The sequence below is a fragment of the Dendrobates tinctorius genome, unplaced genomic scaffold (assembly GCF_039654945.1).
Source record: "Dendrobates tinctorius isolate UK_male_01 unplaced genomic scaffold, ASM3965494v1 ptg000044l, whole genome shotgun sequence".
Classification (NCBI taxonomy): Eukaryota; Metazoa; Chordata; class Amphibia; order Anura; family Dendrobatidae; genus Dendrobates; species Dendrobates tinctorius.
The window spans coordinates 31,808,736-31,829,484 of NW_027361712.1; the positions used below are offsets into that span (position 1 = coordinate 31,808,736).

At 41.4% G+C, this 20,749-nt stretch overlaps 1 long non-coding RNA gene across 1 annotated transcript in view; it reads right to left on the reverse strand.

The window, feature by feature from the left end:
- Nucleotides 1-20,749, reverse strand: part of LOC141089166 (uncharacterized) — an 83,444-nt gene that overhangs the window by 57,816 nt on the left and 4,879 nt on the right. The window contains exon 2 of the long non-coding RNA XR_012232198.1: nucleotides 901-988. This is a non-coding gene — a long non-coding RNA (uncharacterized lncRNA). The remainder of the gene's footprint in view (nucleotides 1-900; nucleotides 989-20,749) is intronic.

A 20,749-nucleotide genomic window follows, 5' to 3' on the forward strand; every position in this document is an offset into this window, starting at 1 on the left:
AGGGACTCTCCAAACGTGACATGGCGTCCAATCTGAATTCCAGCCAATTTTGCATTGAAAAAGTCAAACGGCGCTCCTTCCATTCTGAGCTCTGCCATGCGCCGAAACAGTCGTCCCCCCCCACATATCAGGTATCTGCGTACTCAGGACAAATTGCACAATAACTTTTGCAGTTCAATTTCTCCTGTTACCCTTGGTAAAATAAAAAAAATTGAACCTGAAGTATTTTTTTTATGAAAAAAAGTTAGATGTTCATTTTTTTTTAAATATTCAAAAAAATTCCTGTGACGCACCTAAAGGGTTAATAAACTTCTTGAATGTGGTTTTGAGCACCTTAAGGGGTGCAGTTTTTAGAATGGTGTCACTTTTGGGTATTTTCTATCATATAGACCCCTCAAAGTGGCTTCAAATGTGATGTGGTCCTAAAAATAAAATGGTGTTGTAAAAATGAGAAATCGCTGGTCAACTTTTAACCCTTATAACTTCCTAACAAAAAAAAATTTTGGTTCCAAAATTGTGCTGATGTAAAGTAAACATGTGGGAAATGTTAGTTATCAAGTTTTTTGTGTGCCGTATCTCTGTGATTTAAGGGCATAAAAATTCAAAGTTGGAAAATCGCGAAATTTTCAAAATTTTCGCCAAATTTCCGTTTTTCTCACAAATAAACGCAAGTTATTTGAATGAAATTTTACCACTAACATGAAGTACAATATGTCACGAGAAAACAATGTCAGAATCACCGGGATCCATGGAAGCGTTCCAGAGTTATGACCTCATAAAGGTACAGTGGTCAGAATTGTAAAAATTGGCCCGGTCATGAACGTGCAAACCACCCTTGGGGGTGAAGGGGTTAATGTACGTTTTCTCTGAATGTTGCAATGTTTCAGAGTAAAAAAATACCTGGATGAAATGACTGTGTCTGAATCATGCCCCGGGTTCAAGTGGCAGGAATTGGCTGTCCAGTTTCCTTTTAGGCCGTCAAACAGCTCTGTGTAAAGAAAAGCAAAAGCAATGTGGTTAAAGAATATCACAACCAAAAATATATACTTTTAAAAATTTGTGTGCAAAAACATTAACCCCTTACCTACAATTGACGTAATATTCCGTCCATGTGACCATGGACCTAATTACCATGGACGGAATATTACGTCATCGCGATCAGCGGCACCCACGTGGTGAGCGCCGCTGATCGCGGCCGAGTGTCAGCTAATTATCATAGCTGACACCTGGCACAATGTGTCAGGGGCGGTCACGCACCGCCCCCGACACGTTAACCCCTTGCACACCGCGATCAAACACGATCGCGGTGTACCGGGGGTTAAAGGGAAGTATCGGCAGGGAGGGGGCTCCCTCCGTGCTTCCCTGAGCCCCCCACGGCAGCGCAATGTGCAGCGCTGCTGCCGGGGGCTCCTTTCCTGCAGGTCCCCGGATCCAATATGGCGACGGGGACCTCCGGGGGCCTGCAGGAAGCTGGCTTCCTCAGTGCCTGCAAAGCGCAGGCATGAGGAAGCCTGTGCAGTGCCTGTGACAGATCGCTGATCTGTCACAGTGATCTGTGATGTGACAGATCAGCGATCTGTCACAGGACAGTTATGTCCCCCCTGGGACATTGTAATAAAGTAAAAAAAAAATAAAAAAAAAGTGTAAAAATAATTTTAAAAAATCGCTAAATAATTTAAAAAAAAAAAAAAAATATTCCCCAATAAATTCATTTTTTGGAAATAAAAAAAAACAGAAAACAATAAAAGTACACATATTTGGTATCGCCGCGTCCGTAACGACCCGCCCTATAAAACTGTCCCAATAGTTAACCCCTTAAGCGAACCCCTTAAAAAATAAAAAACGAAGCAAAAAATAATGATTTATTATCATACCGCCGAACAAAAAGTGCAATAACGCGCGATCAAAAAGACGCATATAAATATCCATGGTACCGCTGAAAACGTCATCTTGTCCCGCAAAAAACGAGCCGCCATACAGCATCATCAGCGAAAAAATAAAAAAGTTATAGCTCGCAGAATAAAGTGATGCAAAAATAATTATTTTTTATATAAAATTGTTTTCATTGCATAAAAGCGCCAAAACATAAAAAAACGACCTAAATGAGGTATCGCTGTAACCGTACAGACCCGAAGAATAAAACTGCCTTATAAATTTTACCGCACCCGGAACGGCGTAAGCGCACCACCCAAAAGAAATTCATGAAACGCTGGTTTTTGTTCATTCTGCGTCCCAAAAAACGAAATAAAAAGCGATCAAAAAATGTCACATGCCCGAACATACCAATAAAAGCGTCAACTCGTCCCGCAAAAAATAAGACCTCACATGACTCAGTGGGTCAAAATATGGAAAAATTATAGCTCTCAATATGTGGTGATGCAAAAACTATTTTTACAATAAAAAGCGTCTTTTAGCGTGTGACAGCTGCCAAACATAAAAACCGTCATAAATAGTAAATCAAACCCCCCGTTATCACCCCCTTAGTTAGGGAAAAATAATAAAATTAAAAAAAAGTATTTATTTCAATTTTCCCATTAGGGTTAGGGTTAGGGTTAGAATTGGGGGTTTCCACTATTTGCGCACATCAAGTGCTCTCCAAACGCAACATGGCGTCTGATCTCAATTCCAGCCAATTCTGCGTTGAAAAAGTCAAATGGTGCTCCTTCCCTTCCAAGCTCTGCCATGCACCCAAACAGTGTTTTACCCCCTCATATGGGGTATCAGCCTACTCAGGACAATTTGCAAAACAACTTTTGGGGTCCTATTTCTCCTGTTGCCCTTAGGAAAATAAAAATTTGGGGGCAAAAATATCATTTTTGTGGAAAAAAATTTTTTTGTTATTTTCACGCCTGGGCGTTATAAACTTCTGTGAAGCACTTGGGGGTTCAAAGTTCTCACCACACATCTAGGTAAGTTCCTTGGGGGGGTCTAGTTTCCAAAATGGGGTCATTTGTGGGGGGTTTCCACTGTTTTGGTACATCAGGGGCTTTCCAAACGCGACATGGTGTCCGATCTCAATTCCAGCCAAAAAAGTCAAATGGCGCTGCTTGCCTTCCGAGCTCTGCCATGTGCCCAAATAGTCATTTACACCCACATACGGGGTATCAGCGTACTCAGGACAAATTGCACAATAACTTTTAGGGTCCTGTTACCCTTGGGAAAATAAAAATTGGGGGTGAAAAGATCATTTTGTGGAAAAAATATGATTTTTTTGATTGTACCGCTGTACATTATAAACTCCTGTGAAGCCCTTGTGGGTTCAAAGTTCTCACCACATATCTAGATAAGTTCCTTAGGGGGTCTAGTTTCAAAAATGGGGTCACTTGTGGGGGGTTTCCACTGTTTAGGTACATCAGGGGCTCTCCAAACGTGACATGGCGTCCGATCTGAATTCCAACCAATTTTGCATTGAAAAAGTCAAACGGCGCTCCTTCCCTTCTGAGCTCTGCCATGCGCCGAAACAGTGGTTCCCCCCCACATATCAGGTATCAGCGTACTCAGGACAAATTGCACAATAATTTTTGCAGTCCAATTTCTCCTGTTACACTTGGTAAAATAAAAAAAATTGAACCTGAAGTAATTTTTTTTGTGAAAAAAAGTTAAATGTTAATTTTTTTTAAATATTCAAAAAATTCCTGTGACGCACCTGAAGGGTTAATAAACTCCTTGAATGTGGTTTTAAGCACCTTAAGGGGTGCAGTTTTTAGAATGGTGTCACTTTTGGGTATTTTCTATCATATAGACCCCTCAAAGTGGCTTCAAATGTGATGTGGTCCGTAAAAATAAAATGGTGTTGCAAAAATGAGAGATCGCTGGTCAACTTTTAACCCTTATATCTTACTAACAAATAAAAATTTTGGTTCCAAAATTGTGCTGATGTAAAGTAAACATGTGGCAAATGTTACTTATTAACTTTTTTTGTGTGCCATATCTCTGTGATTTAAGGGCATAAAAATTCAAAGTTGGAAAATTGCGGAATTTTCAAAATTTTCGCCAAATTTCCGTCTTTTTCACAAATAAACGCAAGTCATATGAATGAAATTTTACCACTAACGTGAAGTACAATATGTCACGAGAAAACAATGTCAGAATCACCGGGATCCATGGAAGCGTTTCAGAGTTATTACCTCATAAAGGGACAGTGGTCAGAATTGTAAAAATTGGCCCGGTAGTTAACGTGCAAACCACCCTTGGTAGTGAAGGGGTTAAAATAATTCCAAATTGTTATAGCTATTTTAATCATATCTGGAGAATAAAGAGAACATTAGTTATACAGAATGGTGAATGGCATTCCAACAAAAATAAATTGGATACTAGAATTTTTTTTTTTTTTATTTAAATCGCCAGAGTCTAATAAAAAGTTATTTAAAAAGTCGAATGTACCACAAAATGGTACCAATGATGAGTAGAGCTTGTCACAAAAAGAATGAGCCCACACACAGCCTTGGACAAAATAAAAACTTTTTGTGTCAACATATTCCAAGAGGGTATTTACGGTAGAAAAGTAATAAATTTTATTTCTATAGCGCCGACATATTCCGCAGCACTTTACATTTCAGAGGGGACTTGTACAGACAATAGACATTACAGCATAACAATAATCACATAGATCATAACAGATACCAAGAGGAATGAGGGCCCTGCTCTCAAGCTTACAGTCTATGAGGAAAAAAGGGGAGACACGAAAGGTGGGTGGTAACAATTGCCATAATAAAACCTAAATCCATATCAATTTGATATCGCCAAAAACTTACTGACCCACACAATTAAAAAATGACAGAATTGCTGTTTTGTTTACATTGCTCCCCATAAAGAGTTAATAAAGTTTGTTACACACTTTTATTAACGTCACAATGGGGCCACAGACAAACGCAACTTATTCTGAACAAAACAAGCCCTCAGACGAGTGCGTCAATGAAAAAAAACTGGAGACCTCTATGGCTCCTGAAATGTGACAGTAAAGACAAAAATAAAATGTTTTGTGATAAACGCTACAATTGGCTTTGCAGGAGAGGGTTAATATAATGTGCTGTTACTGCGTTTTTGCAGTGCATTTAGGGGTTTTGCCTGAATTTCCCTAAAAGACTGAATTCAGATGAAACCCGACGAATGGGAATCATAGAATGTTAGAGTTGGAAGGGACAATCGGGGTTAGCGTGTCCAACCCCCTGCGCAATGCAAGATTCACTAAACCATCTCGGACAGATGTCTGTCCAGCCTTTGAAAACTTCCATTGAATAAATGGAATACGATATATGAATCTTACTTTTAAGGCATGTGGTCTGGGAAGTGTAGCAATTCCATTCACCCATTGCATACCCCACCCAACCTTTCAAAAAGCGATTACAGAGTGCTGGTGGGTTGCTATGGAAGCTGACAGCCTGCTGAAACCCCCATGGCTAAAGGCCCCGTCTCACATAGCGAGATCGCTGAAGCGTCACCGATTTTGTGACGCAACAGCGATCTCGCTTACATGTGACACATAGCGGCAACCGGCAACACCGTTGGATATCGCTGATCGTGCTCGAATGTCCTGGGCCAATTTTTCATCGTCGGCGTCCCGCTGGCCAGCATGCATCGCTGTGTTGGTGACGCAGAAATCATGGACGCAGCGTGAGTCGTCAGAAAAGCTGCTGTGTGACAAGGTACCATCTACCGCCGAGGTCGTTATACGGATCGCCGTATCGTTGCTGCGTTGTTGAAGAGATCTACCTGTTTGGCAGCTTACTGGCGACGCACCAGAGATCCTTATCAGGTCGTATCGTTGTCGGGATCGCTGGTGCACCGCTATGTGAAACGGGACCCTAACACATCAGGACTCCTGTGAAGCCCAGTTGTTTCCCCACCTTTTAAAGGGAACCAGTCGCCAGAAAAAATGCTATTAACCTGCAGATATTGGGTTAATCTGGAGGTTAATACAGTTATTATGCTGGCCCTGTATGCAGGCCGAAGTGAAGGGTCGTGGCCTGCTCCCTGACGTGACATCTGACGGCTCGCTGCTGCTACTAAAAGCCGGGAGCAGGCCACGACCCCTCACCGCAGACAGCAGATAGGGAGCCATAATCAGGGGGCCTCTGTCTGGGACATTACAGCAGTGTGGAGCTCCATGCTGTTACTGTCAGCCAGTCTCCTGAGAATAGCCCTTTCTCTGTCCCTCTTCTCAGGCTGGCTGTTCCTCACAGCGGAGAGATACACACTGTAGCATAAGGTATTGTCCCAGACGGGAGGGATGAGGAGTAGCTCTTGTCACATGGACTTACAAGGGTTATAAAGATAATAAAAGTGCAATGTGCATTTTGTCTTTATAGTTTGAGGGTCGGGACAGAAAAACTTTTTTTTTTTTATCTCCTCTGAGTAGCCCTTTAATTAATTCATCAAGGCGATTGGTGAATATTTTGATCCTATTGGTTCCTCACAGAATTTTATAATATTGAGATGTGGAAATACTATACAACATTTTAGTGGTAAAAATGTAATTTTTTTATCAGCTGCAAATTTGTCATTACAGAAGGGTTATTAGGTAAAACTGGTCCCCACAATGTATTGTGCAATTTCTCCTGAATGCGGCAATGCCCCATATATCCTCGCATACTGTTAGGGCCCCGTCACACATAACGACTCACCAGCGATCCCGACAACGATATCAGTGTGTCAGAATCACTGGTAAGTCGCTATGTGATCGCTGGTGAGCTGTCAAACAGACAGCTTCACCAGCGATCAGCACAGCGACGCCGAGCGCGCGGCGTCGCTGTGTTCGTTAGTTACCAGCGCGCTGATGCAGGGAGCTGGTAACTAACGTACACATAGGATATCCAAGGGATGTGCGTCCCTTAGATACCCGATGTGTACGTTAGTTACCAGCTCCTTGCATCAGCGCGCTGGTAACTAACGTACACATCGGGTTTCTAAGGGACGCATGTCCCTTGGATACCCGATGTGTACGTTAGTTACCAGCTGATCGCTGGTCTCCCGCCTGTCACACGCAGCGATGCGTGCTGGCCAGCGGGAGACCAGCGACCAAAGAAAAGTCCTGGGCTTTCCTACAGCGATCCCGGCAGGGGGGCCGGTCGCTTATCGCTGTCACACACAGCGATCTCGCTGATGAGATCGCTGTTGGGTCACAAAACTTGTGACTCAGCAGCGATCTCGCTAGCGAGATCGCTATGTGTGATGGGGCCCTTAGGCTACACGTCAGGACTGAGAAGGGAGAAATGCTATTTGTCTTCTGGAGCACAGATTTTGCTAGAATAGCTAGTTGGCGACATTTGCTGAACCCTAAAGTGCCAGAATAGCAGAAACCCCCACAAAAGCAACCACATTTTAGGAGTTACACCGCTCAATGAATTCATCTACGGTGGCAGGACTATTTTGGCCTCACATGGGGTTTTCACATTGTTTTTTTTTTTTCTGGAGAATTGCATGTATGCCAAGTTTCATGCCCATTAGTGATGAATGACCATATTCATCACTGGTTGAGGTGATTAAGTTGTTATCTGTGTGTCTTCAGCTTGCTCGAATATGTTATAGTACCTGCGGCTGCATGTCTCGCAGCTGTTCGGCTGCCGAAACACATGCGGGAATTGCCTGTTTGTTAGGCAATCCCTGCATGTGTTGCTGCTGCTGAACTTCCAGGATCCTAACCTCCACGAGGCCGTATTTACCCCTTTTCCCAGGCGGAAACTCTATCCATGTCCGAGTATGTTAAGGAGAATTTGGCTAGGGGTTTCATTCAGAAGTTATCTTCTTCAGGTGGAGCCGGTTTCTTCTTTGTAAAGAAGGCTCAATCAGATCACTGTTAAGAACAAGTATCCGTTGCCGTTGATTATCGGAGTTATTCAACCACTTCAGAGGTGCTAGGATCTTCACCAAACTTGATGTGTGAGGAGCACACAACCTCATCCAGATAAGTCAAGAACATGAATGGCAGACAGTTTTCAACACCCTGGACAGTCATAATGAATACAGAGTTATGCCATTCAGGTTCAGCAATGCCCCAGCTGTCTTCCTGGAATTTGTGAAAGATATCTTTTGAGATCTCCTCTATGTTTGTGTCATGGTTTATCTGGACAAGATCTTGATCTTCTCTCCAGATCTGCCCTTGCATAGGTGGAATGTTCGACAAGTCCTGCAGCGACTTAGTGAGAATCGCCTGCATTTTAAATTTGAGAAATGTGTGTTCAAAGAATCTTCTCTGCCTTTTTTTAGGTTATATAATCTCGGACACCGGTCAGGAGATGGAACCGGAGAAGGTGTCTTCAATCCTTGAGTGGCTGCATCCTGATGGCTTTAAAGCTATCCAGCCATTCCTGCATTCCTAAGATTCGCCAACTACTACCGACAATTCATTCCTCATTTTTCGGCCCTGATCACCCTTATTTCCACAATGATCCATAAGGGAGTCAATCAGAAGATATGGACTCAAGAGGTTGAGAACTCTTTTCTCTCCCTGAAACAAGTCTTCTACTCAGCTCCAGCATTACACCAACCTAAAGTGAATAAACAATTCTTACTGGAAGTAGACGCTTCATCTTCTGGAGCTGGAGCAGTTCTTACTCAGAAGTCCAGTTCCGACTGTTTGGTGACCTGTGGTTTCTTCTCCAAGGCCTTCTCTGCCCCGGAGCACAACTACTCGATTGGCGACTGAGAGCTGTTAGCAATCAAGATGGCTCTTGAGAAGTGGCGATACCGTCTCAAGGGAAGAGTTCATTCTGTCGTCATTTATATCGACCACATCGGTTATACCGGCCTATCTGCAGTCCATCCAAAGATTGAATCCGTGCCAGGCAAGGTGGTATTCTTTGCTCGTTTTGATTTTGTTTTACATTTGTGACCAGCTGACAAAAACATGAAAGCTGATTCTCTTTCCCGCACCTTCCTGCCCACCAACCAAGAGGAGGAACCCTAACTTATCATACAGCCATTCAAAATGGTTACTGTGGCTCTGGTAAACCTGTCCCAAATTCCACCTGGTAAGACCCTGGTGTCAGAATCAGACAAGCGTTGAGTTCTGCAAAGGGGCACTCCTCCAAGGCGGCCAGGCATAAAAAAAACTTTGCAGCTCATATCTTGTCACTACTAGTGGCCTACCATGCATAAGGAAATCAGGGAGTTAGTTTCTGCCTGTCCTTCCTGTGCCCGTCACAAAACTCCTAGGCAACTCTCGTCTGGGTGACTTCTACCACTTCCTGTGCCCTCAGAGCCTTGGCAACAAATTGCCATAAACTTTATTACAGATTTACCTGTGTCCTCAGGCTGTTCCATTATCTGGGTAGTGGTGGATCGCTTATCAAAAATGGCACATTTCACCCCATTACCACTAAGTCTTCCATCCACTCTGGAACTGGTGGAGAAATTCATTCAGCACATCTTCCGTCTTCACGGATTCCCTCGCCACATCATGTCCGACCAAAGTGTCCAGTTTACATACAGATTCTGCCAAGCTTTGTGCAAGCTTCTCAACGTAGTCATGGATTGCTCATTTGCATATCACACTCAATTCAATGAACAGATAGAGATAATCAACCAAATTCTGGCAAGATTGGTGCGGCACTTCACATATGCACAGGATGATTGGGCAGAACTCGTTAGCCATCATCTGCCTGAAAAGATGACACATCAGAGTCAGGGACCCGACATATGGCGTACAGTTAACGAGGGGGGGGGGTTAAAAGGGTTTGTCCAAATTTTTTTTTCTAAGTAAATGCATGCCATTGGGACTGAAAATAATTCTTGCAATTGGGTTTAATTAAAAATTTAGCACTGTTCACCTCCTATAGCCGCTTTATTACACTGTCTATTGCTGGCTCCAGAATGATGTAACAGGATCGCAGCATCGGCCATATTTTCTTTATTTTATCAGATGTGTTGGAAACATGATTTTATGGCACTTACTAGTATATACAGTAGAATCATAGAATATTAGAGTTGGAAAAGACCTCAAAGGTCATTGTCTCCAACCCCCTGCTCAATGCAGCGCAGGATTTACTAAACCATCTCAGACAGATGTCTGTCCAGCCTCTGTTTGAAGACTTCCATTGAAGGAGAACTCATCAACTCTCGTCAGCATGTTCTACTCATTGATCACCCTCACTGTCAAAAAGTTTTTTCTAATATCTAATCTGTATTTTCTCCCTTTCAGTTTAATTTCATTGTCTCTCATGTTTCCATGTACAAATGAGAATACTGTTGATCCCTCTACACTTTGACATCCCTTCAGATATTTGTAAACTGCTATTAACTGTCCTCTTAGCCTTCTTTTTTTCAAGCTAAACCTTCCCATATGCTTTAACCGTTTCTCATAGGACATACTTTGCAGTCAGCTCATTATCCTGGTAGCTCTTCTCTGAAATTACTCCAGTTTTGCAATGTATATTTTTTTTTTTTAAATGTGGTGCCCAGAACTGGACGCAGTATTCCAGATGAGGCCTGACCAATGAGGAGTAGAGAGGGATAATTACTTCACATGAGCTAGACGCTATGCTTCTTTTAATACATCCTAGAACTGTGTTTGCATTTTTTGGTGCTGCATCACACTGTTGACTCATGTGCAGTCTGTGATCTATAGTATAACAAAGTCTTTTTCACATGTGCTGTTGGTTAGTTCTATTCCTCCTATTATATTGATATAATTTTTGTTTTCTTCTCCAGATGTAGAATCTTGCATTTCTCCATGTTAAATACCATTCTATTAGTCACTGCCCATTGTTCAGGCTTCTGAATCCTCTCTCTGTCTTCTCTAGTGTTAAGCTGGAGTCACACAGAGCAACTTACCAGCGATCTCGACAACGATATCAACGTGTCAGGATCGCTGGTAAGTCGCTATGTGATCACTGGTGAGCTGTCACACAGACAGCTTCACCAGCGATCAGCACAGCGACGCCGAGCGCACGGCGTTGCTGTGTTCGTTAGTTACCAGCGCGCTGATGCAGGGAGCTGGTAACTAACGTACACATCGGGTATCTAAGGAACGCACGTCGCTTGGATACCCGATGTGTACGTTAGTTACCAGCTCCCTGCATCAGCGTGCTGGTAACTAACGTACACATCGTGTATCTAAGGGACGCGCGTCCCTTGGATACCCGATGTGTACTTTAGTTACCAGCTGATCGCTGGTCTCCCGCCTGTCACACGCAGCGATGCGTGCTGGCCAGCGGGAGATCAGCGACGAAAGAAATGTCCAGAGGTTTCTTGTAGCGATCCCGGCAGGGGGGCCGGTCGCTGATCGCTGTCACACACAGAGATCTCACTGGTGAGATCGCTGTTGTGTCACAAAACTTGTGACGGGGCCCTTAGCTATCCCTTCTAGCTTTGCATCGTTTGCAAATTTGATTAGTTTACCTTTAGTTCCCTTATCTAGATCATTTATAAAATTGTTGAACAACACTGAGGCCAGGACAGAGCCTTGTGGTACCCACTTGAAACACTCTTCCAATTGAATGTGCCAGTTATGAATCTACCTAACCGTAGCCTGATCAACCCAGTCTTTGATTCAATCATAGAAGGAAATTAGATTAGTCTCGCATGACGTGTTTGTTACAAACCCAAGCTGGCTCTTGTTAATTACTGTATTCTTATCCAAATACTTACATACATGCTGTTTAATAATTTTTTCAAAGATCTTTCCTGATACAAAAGTAAGGCTCACTGGTCTATAATTTCCTGGCTCCGTCTTCTTTCCTTTTTTGAAGATAGGAACAACATTTGCCCTTCTCCAGTCTTTTGGTACGTCTGTTCTCCAGGATTTTTCAAAGATTCTGGCTAGTGGTTCTGCAATTTCTTCTGCTAACTCTTTGAATACCCTATGATGTAATTCAACTTAACCAGATTTAAATTCATTTAAATTTGATAAGAGTTCCCTCACCATCTTGCTGTTTATAGATAGTGTGGATTATTTTATTCCTTTGATAGCACCGTGAAGATCAGTAGATGTTACAATTGATTTCTTAGAGAACACAGATGAAAATAGGAATTTAAAAGTTCGGCCTTCTCAACATCATTTTTGACCACTTCACCCTTTTCATCCTGTAAAAATCCTATAGCATCTTTCAATTTTCTATTGCTTTTGACATACCCCCCCAAAATCGTTTTTTTAACTCCTTTTGGTCTCCCTTGCAAGCCTCACTTAATTACTAGCTTTAGCTCTTCTAACGCTTACCCTGCATTCCCTGCAAACAGCATTATATTCTTCTAAAGATATGCCCCTCTCTACATTTCTTTTTTCCTTTTTAACAAGTGATATAGGTATGACAGTTTCTTTCCTGCAGCTTTACTCACAGACTGCACAGCTCTCCAGTCCATAAAATGGCTGTTAGTGGAGGAACATGTGGCCAGACCCATCCATCAGTCTCTTCCAATAGAATGGCAGTTTTCTCATGTGGTTTTCAATTGGACAAGACAGATGGACAGATCTGGTAACATGTTCCTCCACCAATATCAAAAGACTGACTGTCACTTCTAAACAGAAATCAGGTGTGTACTGGTGCTTACTAAGAGTAGCCATGCCCATATATAACTAACAAATAAAGTAGCACTATAGCATGCAAACATGAAAGATATGAAATGTGGATTGCAATACTTCTCTAGAAAGTTGAAAAAAAAAATTAGAATACTTAAGAGCATAAATTGGCCAATTCATGAATACCCAACAACCACGATAAGGCCATTTTTGTTGCTGGGAATCCTCCCTTAGGTTGAAACCTACATTTATATGGGAAGGTAGCATCCTGAATGTTCCTCCACCAGCAGTCATTTTATGGACAGAAGTACTGTGCAGTCTCTGAGAGCTGCACTAACCAGAGGATAGCTCCCAACCGTCCCAGATTCAGCAGGACTGTCTTGATTTGAGGACTCATTCCCGCTGTATGGGCACATCAGGGCTTTGAATACTCCCCACTCTCTGACATCTTCATCGCTTCGTAGCTCCTTATCCATAGGTCCCGCGTCTTTCTGCATAAATTAACTTAATAGATTCCCTTCTTGTTCTGTGATCTACTCTCCCGCATATTCAAACCAACAATTTCATGTGTGCAGGTAGCAGCTCTAGCAATGCGCTACAGCCCACAATGACATACTGTAGATAAGAGAATTTGGTAATCTTGAGCTGTATTGCAGTCAGTGAACCCAGAAGCAGATTATACTATTATGCATAGAGATAAATTGTATAAAACATTGCATTTCTATCTATTTGTATTCTAAAAGTGAAGAAAAAGTCTGATTTTTCTTGTTCCTATAATACTAAAAATAATGAAAATCAATTACAAGAATTCATTCTGTCTATCTTCCTGGGACTCAAACCAACCACCTCTAAAATTGCAGGCAGGAGCTAAAGCTAATGAGCTACAAAATTTGGTGATATCACTGGGATAATTTTGTATACTTGATCTGTATTGCAGCCACTAACCCCACAAACAAATTTTACTGAGAAAAAGAGGTAGAGATGTTATTTACATTGTATTTTTCAGTCTGTATTCTATAGGGAGAATAAGAGATATTTATTCTTCCTATGAAATTCCCAAAAAAATGAAAAACAATAATGTAATTTTTAATGCACCTTTTTAGAAAATAAACATCACAAATGAATAAATAACATGAACATATTTGGTGTCTCGGTAGTCGTAACGCCTAGCAAAACACAGCGATCAGATTATTTTTACGAGGATCGGTAAATGGTGTAAAAAAATGATGTCATGGATATTTTTCCTCTAATAAACCCATAAAAAATGTTATAAAAATGTAACGCTTCGTAGCTCAACTCAAAAATATTTCACGGATCTGTACATTCCTCAACCAAGAATCTGCAAAAACCCTAGTCCATGCCCTCATCATCTCCCGCCTTAACTACTGCAACCTCCTACTCTGTGGCCTCCCCTCTAACACTCTCGCACCCCTCCAATCTATTCTAAACTCTGCTGCCCGACTAATCCACCTGTCCCCCCCACTATTCCCCGGCCTCTCCCCTCTGTCAATCCCTACACTGGCTCCCCATTACCCAAAAACTACAGTTCAAAACCCTAAGGGCTCATACTCACTTGCGAGAGACTCGCACGATTGTCGTGCGAATCTCTTGCATGAAAACTTGGCACTGCCGCCGGCACTCAGACCGGAGCGTGCGGCTACATGTATTTCTATGCAGCCGCACGTTCCGGTCCCAGTGCCAGCAGCAGTGCCAGGTTTTCATGCGAGAGATAGCACGAGAGTCGTGCGAGTTTCTCACAAGTGAGTATGAGCCCTAACTATGACATACAAAGCCATCCACAACCTGAGTCCTCCATACATCTGTGACCTCGTCTCCCGGTACTTACCTGCACGAAACCTCCGATCCTCACAAGATCTCCTTCTGTACTCCCCTCTTATCTCCTCTTCCCACAATCGCATACAAGACTTCTCCCGCTCATCCCCCCCTACGCTGGAACTCTCTACCACAACATATCAGACTCTCGCCTACCATGGAAACCTTCAAAAAGAACCAGAAGACCTACCTCTTCCGACAAGCCTACAACCTGCAGTAACCACCGATCCACCAAACCGCTGCACGACCAGCTCTGCCCTCGCCTACTGTATCCTCACCCATCCCTTGTAGATTGTGAGCCCTCACGGGCAGGGTCCTCTCTCATCATGTACCAGTCGTGACTTGTATTAAGATTACTGTACTTGTATGTATTATGTATACCCCTCCTCACATGTAAAGCGCCATGGAATAAATGGCGCTATAATAAATAATAATAATGCTGAGGCCGTGTTCACACATAGCGTAAATGCTACGTTTTTCCTGCAGGTGTCTGCACCAGATGACGCAATAACAATCTTCTATGATTATTGGGTGTTTGCTGCGTTTCTTTTATGCGTATTTCCCCAATATTCAATGCGTTTTTGGTGCAGATGTGAATTTGTGTTTTTAATGCTTTTTCAATTGTATAGAAAAGCTTTGATTCTCCGCTTAAAACTGCAACAGCGAGTTTTTTTTTTACATCACATAGAAGCCTGTAGAGGAAAAAAAAAAACACCAAAACTGCACAGTTCAGCAGCGTCTTTAGATGCACAGAGGGCAGAGATTTCATGGAGTTTTTCTCCTGATAAACTGTGGTGAACGAACTGTGAGACTTTTTCTCACGGTGCTACCGGTGAAGTCACCGCAGTTCAGGGGCCTGCTGGGAACGCAGCCTCAGTTACCAGCAGTAAAGAGGATGACATCACCGCAGCTTCACATCTGCACTAGTGATGAGCAAGCACACTCGTGTTCTAAACGAGCATTTTCAGCGTGCATGAAAAAACCGTTCGAGACGCCGCAACTGCAATTCCTGCATGTGTTGCCGCTGTCAAACAGCCATGTAGCCATGGGGATGCGAACATTTTTTTTTAGAACACTTCGAAAATACTCTACTAGGACACGAGTTTTTGCAGCGTTTTTGACTCATTAACTTCAATCGATACTGGAAAATATATCTTTGTACTGTGTTAGCCAGTAGATAGAAAAATATTTAGAATTGAGAGTCTAATATGACATCTGAAGAATCACATATTTAGGCACAAAACAGAATTCTATTGTGTTATTTCTGTGCTGTGTTGTGTATAAATATGTGATTCTTCAGATTTTGTATTAGTCTATGCCTGATGAAGAGACCTGAGTAGTCTCGAAAGCTTGCAATGTGTTACCATCTTCTCAGTTAGCCATTAAAAGGTATCAACCACTGAGGACTCTCAATTCTGAATATTTGACTTCAATTGAGTCTTTCAAATCTGCAGCAAAAACAAAGGTGTAAAAAGGTTTGCGTCTTTGCTGCGTATTTACTGCTTATTTGCTGCAGATTTGTTGCCAAAAATGCTGGGAATTGTCAAAGGAAGTGATATCAGAAGAGTGTGTGGGTGGAGAATATGTGCGTGTCTGTCTGCGTCTGTCTGTTACAGTAGGCCGGGATCACACATGCGAGGAATACGGCCGAGTCTCGCATGTTAATACCCGACACTCAGGAGTGGAGCGTGTGTTTCCATCTATTGCTATGCAGCCGCACACTCCGATCAGAGTGCCGGCGGCAGTGCCGGGTATTAACATGCGAGACTCGGCCGTATTCCTCGCATGTGTGATCTTGGCCTTACTGTTTGCGTCCGTCTGTGTGTACCCATGTGACAAACAGCCCTTAGTAATTATACTTAGACGTCGTCTGATGGGACTACTACTCCCATCCGGCTACGTCTTTGGTCACATATAACAGAGACCGCATGAGCCAACATAGCTCCCAACCGTCCCGATTCCCGCTGGACAGTCCCGTTTTTAACCCCTCCCACCCGCGTCAACGCTATTTTTCCCGCATTGCACTGAGCCGCCACGCCCCCCATACACCAACCTCTTCCTCACGGTTGCTCTCTGGGACGACAGCCTGCAATGATGTCCTTGGTTGTTCTGTGGCTGTGCGGACAGGACCTGTGATGAGGTCACAGGAGGGGAGGAGTCAGGGGTCACATGATCAGGAGCCTCCGTGTCTGTCTGCAGGACTCTGCTGTGCTGGTTGTCATGGTGCTGGATGAGGTAAAGTTTGTGTGTGGGCTCAGGAGGGGTTTACAGTGTGGATATAGCAGAGCTGTGTGTGTACGAGGTGTACGGAGTGGAGCCGTGTGTGTATGAGGTGTGCGGAGCGGAGCTGTGTGTGTACGAGGTATACGGAGCGGAGCCGCGCGTGTATGAGGTGTACGGAGCGGAGCCGCGTGTGTACGAGGTGTACGGAGCTGTGTGTGTACGAGGTGTACGGAGTGAAGCCGTGTGTGTATGAGGTATACGGAGCGGAGCCGCGCGTGTATGAGGTGTATGGAGCTGAGCCGCGTGTGTACTTGGTGTACAGAGCGGAGCTGTGTATGTATGAGGTGTACGGAGCAGAGCTGCGCGTGTACGGAGCCGTGTGTGTACTTGGTGTACAGAGCGGAGCCCTGTGTGTACAAGGTGAGCAGAGCGGAGCCGTGTATGTATGAGGGGTATGGAGCAGAGCTGCGTGTGTGTTAAATATTAATAATCCGTTAATTTCTTATAAGACCCAGTTCTGTAGAATGCTTTAGCTTACATGACATAGGCTATTTTTAAGCTTGGCTCATGGTAGAAAGACAGCTCCATATATGTAGAGACCACGTGCTTTAGGAGACGTATATAATTCATGGCTAACTGTAGAGGGTGCTGTCTTCTTCCCTCACCATCATGAGAGACAGACGCAAGATGACAGGACATAACAGCTGGACGGCGATGTGAGAAGCCGAACTGAGACACAGCAGCCATTTGCTATTCAGGATCTCGGAGAGAAGAAGAATACATGTTGCTTTTGCCATGTGGGATCTCAGAACATGATCTAATGGACAATTTCTCTTTCACTTATTTTTATTCACCTGTTTTTCTGTAATAACCTTTCTTTGATGGAAGAACCAAATAAACCACTATATTTTTATCTGGTAACTAGTCCTGAGTATTTTACAGGATATGCATTATTTTACATTGGAGAGCCAGCCAGATCTGAATTTTTGTACTTTTTTGCGGATTTCCCTCAACTTGCACACACGGGGGATTGGACTTTGCTAACGTCAAATCATATGTGCAAGTTATCGGGAATTCCACTACTTACAAGAATCACATAGAACCTAGAAGTAAGAAGTACCAGATAGATTGAGAAGTACTACAAGTGCCAAAAGTACCAGACCTAAGCCAGACGTGTGAAGACAGGAACCCAGCGTTGTCCATCAAAGGGAACAAGCTGAGACATTTCAAGGTAAGATAAAATGGATGTCATTAATTGTCTTGCTAAGCAGAGTAAATTGAAATTTAAGTCTGTAGACAATTCTAATTCAGAAGTTTTATGGTTAAGTTTATATGCCGAGTGTGAACTCGAGAATCAGAGGTTAGATTCTAAGTTTTTCAATAGAGAAAGAGAGAGATTAAAAAATATTCTACAGATGGTAGATATATTTCATAGATCTGTGTCAGAGAAATCTAAAAATGATTGTGTAGAGGATAGTGATATTCCCGAGATTCACTGTAATGTGGAGAAACAGTTACAAGTAGCAGTCATTGAAGGTGACCTTGCAGACGTGGAACAAGATGGAGAAGTAGGAGGAGACTTCAGAACTGACGTAGAGGACGTACAAGGGAAAGACGTACCACTAAAAATAGAAGACTCACAGGCCCAAATCCGAAGTAGCGTGAGGAAGAATTTGATAAAAATATGCCAAATAATTCCTGCTTATGACAACAAAATAGATGTTTATAGAAACTCTGAGATCTTTGAAAGTTGTACTGATAACTTTGATTTATCTAACGAGGAGAAGAATCAGTTGTTCAAAATGTGGATCCCTGTAAATTTTGCTAGGAGATTGTCTTTAAAGTTATCTGGTGAGACACATGAGAATTTAACTGATAAGGACAGATTAAAAATTCTCATTTTTTGTTCATCAAATGAAAATCATCCAGATATTGATATTCTTCAAAAATTAAGGATTGGTCGGAAGGAATGTATTTTTACGTTCATGTCCATATATGAACGTTTGTATAGAATGCTGAGTGAGAATGTCAAAACACCGTCCCTCATAAGGAGTTTTGTAAGCAAATTTTGGTTTCTAAATCCTGCATCTCGTGTTATTGCGTCACAAAAAGATTCCTTGTTTGAATGTGCGCAATCCCTTGAGTTTGCCAGAAAACACGAGAATCGTGAGAGGAAAGTAAATTGTGCTAATTTTGTAAAGACAGGCAGAGTAAAATCTTATCAGAAGCCAGTATTAGCAAAACCTTCTAAAATGAGTTTTCCCCAAAATCAAATCTACGAAGAAAGAAAAAGAAAATCACATGTTTGTTATAAACCATATGGAATGATGCAAAAGAACACCGAAAAGACACAAATTGAATTAAGAAAAATGATGAGTTCTGATTTTCTTTCTGTAACAAAGATGGCCGAATTTAACAGACAGAAACAGGTGGTGAGTGACATCATGGCCTGTAAACTGAATACTCTGCTCCAAGAATCTATTAGCTTTAAAATGGCAAGAACCTTTCAGGATATTTTTTGCAGAGAAATAAGTATGGGTGTAGGAATTGGTTAGAAAAAGTAATATATATATTGTGTAACAGTGTTATACAATTAGTGAGTTATATGTAATTATTTTATAGAGTATAATCCTGTAGTTTTATGGTTTGTGGATATATACATAGTCATACAGTATATATATAGAGTGTTTGTAGAAGTAGAAATAGTAGAACTGTATTTTTTAATGAAAATTAAAATCTACATCAGTAATAATATTTAGAATTATATGATATTAACCTTATTTTTTATGTTTCCTTAGAATTTTCATTTCAAAGCAGGACTTAATCGAGAAAAATTCTCTTCCAAGGATTTATGCCTTTATTTACACAGGATGTTGCAATAATTGCATGATTTTATATATCTAACCCTTAAAAGGAAATAACCAATTGCTTTTTAAAATGTTCTGGGTGTGTGTTTTTTTACTGCATGGTTTGAATGACAACCACAGCAGGGGAATTTGAACCTTGTTCTAATAATACAAGTATACCAGTATACTATGTCCCTGTTCCTTAGGAAAAGAATTTTAAAGGGGGTCTCAACTTTTGCAAAGCAATGGAATTTTTTTTTCAGGCCTAAATGTCAAGTATAGCTATATATATATTTATGTCATGTGTATTTGGGGAATATTCAAAGAAATATTAAGAGACTAAATTGAAATAGTTTACAATGCATTGATAATTAGGATAATTTGGGTTAAAATACGTGTATTAAACTTAATATGTGACACAGTCTGAGTGACAGTGACTGAGTGTATGAGCAGCTGCTGAGCGAGTAATGTGATACGTTTGTGAGACCTCAGGATCCTGAATGCATGAGAGAAAGAAAAAAAAAAAAACCCCAAAGCTTTTATCTTTAGGAAATTATTAGAATATTAAGATACATAATGAAATATTATCTATACAAACATATATTTCTATATTTCTATAGTAATTATTATTTCTTGATTTAGTTAATTGTGGATAAGTGCAATCGCACAACAAAATAGAAAATAGTTTAGGAAGAAAATCTATTCTTTCCTTATCAGCTTTAGCTCTTTTAAACAGGCACCAGCACAGAGCCTGGTATTCACCAGCTGCATCTGGGAATAGTGGACCTTCCTTCTCTGTCCAAGTGTGTTAATCTTAAACTACATTTAAAATAATTTTTCCAAAGGATAATTTTATGATATTCAAATTAATTTTGATGGTTACACATCTTCAGACAAATAATGGTATAAGCAAGTATAAATTCACATAATTTATACATTAATTATTTTTAATTTTGGTTTTGATAAATGAATTATTTCATAGAACAATATTTTTTGGTATTAAGGGGGAAAAATATGTTTTTTATCCTGACTACATCATCACATTTGATTAATACCTCTTCTTCACACATTTTAATAGGAAAAAATATTAATAAGGTACAATGGTATAAGTATTGGGTATAATAACAAGTATTATAAAGAGTCATTTCTTTTCACTAAGAGGAATTACATGCAAAGTTGCATGATTTGAATATTTTGATAACACAAGTGTATGACAATTATGAGATAATCCAGATCATGGAAATATTAAGGGTATATGTTACTGAAGACATAACTACTCTGCATCAACATAAAGGCCTTATTCTTATTCTTATTCTTATTTTTCATTCTTATTTTTCATTATTTTTAATTCTTTCACCAATATTTAGTAAAGTAATATCTGCTGAGAATATTG